At 30.9% G+C, this 4008-nt stretch overlaps 1 pseudogene; it reads right to left on the bottom strand.

Annotated features, from left to right (window-relative positions):
- Positions 1-414: 414 nt before the first annotated feature.
- On the bottom strand, positions 415-1446 carry LOC107016743 (annotated as a pseudogene).
- Between the last annotated feature and the right edge of the window lie 2562 nt (positions 1447-4008).

Genomic DNA, 4008 nt, shown 5'->3' with positions numbered 1-4008 from the left:
TCCTTTTGCGAGTTTTATATGTAAATCATCATGTGTTATTTATTTTCTACCTGAATTAACCCGTGATAGTTCCAACTTCCACATCCATGTCTTATTTCAGATATGAATCAATAACAAGAATGTCATGCAAAATCTTTGTTAGTTCTGTAACAGACAACATAATTTCAAAATAAACAACCAAAGTCTTAAATCAATAACAAGCATGAAATGTAAAACCATCTCTGTTCCCAAACAGAGTATTCAAAACATTCATCCAGGTTCACAATTCTATGTTTCCAAGCATATAAAATCTTTATAGTACCTTAAAGCAAAGGCAAAACACAGCCTTGCTACTCCATCAACCAAACGTCTCGTTTCTGTTTGTACGTCCAAAATATTTTAGCAAAAGATTTAAGAAGGATTGTGATAACGATACTAATCAACAAGATACACGACTTCTGCTTTAGATGATGCCCGTTGAAACTTTGTTATCTCCGCGAGTACGTTGAGAGATTTGTTAGTTTCCATTTGACGAGGCTTGATTACCATTTCACCAGTGCTGGAGACTTTGTCAATAAAACCTTGATAAGTTGCATTTCAACCTCTTCTAATAGTACATCATAAAACTTAATTGATCTCAGATGATTAAATGTGATATCCGAAAAGCTTGCAGGAATCTCATCAACAACCTCCTGGGGCACACATTTGAAATAATGTCCATAACTAAGGATACATTCCTAAGAAAAATCAATAAAAAAACTATCAAGTCATTACATACGAATATAAAAACATGGAAAAGATAGAGAGAAAAATAAACATTAGTGAAAACCTTAATTTCAATTTCTTCCAAATTTGGAGAGCTCTGTACTATGCAAAGAGCAAACGAAAGCTCAAAAAACTCTCCAAGAGTAATCCAAGACATGAATAGGCATTTCAGACAGTTAAGAACTGATGGAAGCCTTGTTGGTATAACTTTAGTTGATCCATTATCGACCTACGAATAAAATGACAAAAATTAGGATGACTGAAATTCCAAAAAACAAAAGCACACATGAAAATGCATTACCATTAAGTAAAATGAAGAAACATTACCTCAAAAAGATCCCAGCTGAAACACTCGAGAGCAGGAATATACGAAAAAATATTGACAAAATCATCTTCGTCCTCTAGAACTAATTCTCTAGGCGCATACAGAACATTGGAAAGAACAGGGACATTTTCAAGATGTATCAATTGTATATCACCACGAAAGACAAATGACCTTAGCTTCGGAGCATTAATACTCATGAAGTACGGATTGTCTATGTCTTCCAGTACCAAATCCTCAAGCAACGGGCAATTAGAGATCAAACTTTCAAACGTATCAGAAGATAACGTGACAGATTTCAATATTAGCCTAATCAACTTATTAAATCCCTTAAAGAAACATGGAAGCTGTATTTCACATTCCTTGAGATACAAATGCATCAATGCTGAACAATTAAAAAAGAAGTTAGGCAACCTGTATGGAGGATAAGTAAATGGAAGTTTAAGGACAAAATGTTGAAGATGATCAGTGTCGAGGGAAAAAATCAAACGATCAACATCAGGACACACTATTAGACTAGTAATATTGAGGGTGACCTTCAATATTATTCCTCTATGAAACCTGAGGAAACTCTCAANAGTACGGATTGTGTATGTCTTTCAGCACTAAATCCTCAAGCAACGGGCAATTAGAGATCAAACTTTCAAATGTATCAGAAGATAACGTGACAGATTTCAATATTAGCCTTATCAACTTATTAAATCCCTTAAAGAAACATGGAAGCTGTATTTCACATTCCGTGAGATACAAATGCCTCAATGCTGAACAATTAAAAATGAAGTTAGGCAACCTGTATGGAGGATAAGTAAATGGAAGTTTAAGGAAAAAATGTTGAAGATAATCAGTGTCGAGGGAAAAAATCAAACGATCAATATGAGGACACACTATTTGACTAATAATATTGAGGGTGACCTTCAATATTATTCCTCTATGAATCCTGAGGAAACTATCAATAATTGGAATAAATCCAATGGTAGGGGACGTCAAGCCCTCGGGTGTTTTCCACACTGTTTCAGCAAACTGCACATGTGGAATTCTCCAGCAAATATATTGCCAGTCCTTCGAAAGTGTACTAAATCTAAATACATCTCGAAAAGACAACCTAATTAGAATGTCATCGATTAAATGAATGTTAAGGTTTCTAAGTCGATCAGGTTAAGGTTAACTAAGTCCTTGTTAATTCGGAGGCATGACAATCTGTAGAAAGTAAACAAAAGTACGATAGGTAAGGTCAAAGTACAGGCTACACAAACAACAAACAAACATGTCACAACTCTAAGATTAAAAGAAAAGGTGCATAATAGGAGGAAAATTTAACCTTTTTCCATGTTTAAAAAATGCTAAAGAAATTATTTGTAGCTTACATTTGCATTGATTTCTTTAATCTGCAACTCTTGATGTTATACTTGTTGTACTAGAAATTTATAGAATTGAGTGCTTACATCAAAATACTATAGGAATGCCATGTGTTTGTTGTATCATTATAAATGAATAGATAATACTTAGCACTTCCTTTAGCACTAAAGGTGTCATTTGGTAGTATATATAAAAATTGTTTTTGTGAAATTTTAGTACAATGTCTGATCGTAAATTTAACTCTGGTACAACTAATACTAGTATTACAATTAACCTCTTTTGGCATATATGACCCCAAACATTTGTTCTACAAGAAGCATAAAATATTAATTTAGTGAACTACAGACTTAATTTCAATATTTTGGTGAAACATAATAAAAAAATACATCCTGAAATTTTAATTTATGTATAAGCTATTAATAAGAACACCAAAATCATGAGAAATGGTATTATTTTGTTAATTCAAATATTCATATCCAACACCATAATGAAACCTAAAACCATCAAGACTTGAATAAGAAATCAGATTACTATTAGTTTAAAAAATATATTGATAGTTGAACAAGGTGATATTCATTATTTAAGACTAAGCCATAAGTCCATATGCCTTTAATCTATGTTTCTCAAGATAAGATAGTTAGAATTTTACAAATATTTTACTTTTTCTTAATAGTGTAATTATTTGAAAAACTACAATCTTAAGGAAAACAAGTTTGAAATAACTTAATTTTGTTGCTACAACCACCATTACACGATGAATTTAGATACACCCATCATCAGAGTATATTTCTTGTTATTGTTGTTTTAATTAGGGTTTCTTCCGAGGGTGACTCAATGCCTTTAAAGATGAGGCATATGCCTTCCCAAAATTAAAGGGCCTAATTTTTTTTAATAATAAAATTATCTTAAGCTTTTTGGGCAAAAAAAAGAAAGAATGTTTTAATTTGTTTAAGATTCTTTTTTATGGATCATTTTTAAAATTTAACTTTCACATGTTATGTTTAAGACCACAAGATCAATACATACATACATACATACATATATATATATATATATATATTAAGATCATAAAAAAAAAACCTTTTTTATCAAAAAGAAAGAAATAACTTGAATCTCACATTGAAAAAAAAGCAATTAAAGTTTAGGCTTCCAACTTATTTTTGACTTTAGACCACTAATTAGCTTGAGCCATCAGTGAGATTACTTATCAATTATGTTTACTAACTAATGCTAAAATGTTCAATTAATAAAGGACATATGTTGAATACTGATTAATTTTTTTCTTTCTTCATATTTTTTACTTGTTATTTACTTTCAACACTGTCTAAGCCACCTTAACACCAAAAAATGTGTATTGTTTACATTTTAAAATAGCTCTAGGAGGTATTCGGACATATAAAGAAAATGTGTATTCTTAAAATTTCGACCATAGTTCAAGGGAGTACTTATGCTTTTTTTTCAAAAAAAATAAATAAAATAAATATTTACAGACTTAACAATGTTATGTTAACCTCATATTCAAACATTTTAATAATGACAATACTGAACAGGTTCTTGATGCAGGAAGTAAACAAGATACAACACAA

This window comes from Solanum pennellii, chromosome 4 (assembly GCF_001406875.1).
Source record: "Solanum pennellii chromosome 4, SPENNV200".
Classification (NCBI taxonomy): domain Eukaryota; kingdom Viridiplantae; phylum Streptophyta; class Magnoliopsida; order Solanales; family Solanaceae; genus Solanum; species Solanum pennellii.
The sequence above is the reverse complement of the archived record's forward strand: the minus strand, read 5'-3'. Positions and strand labels throughout refer to the sequence as shown.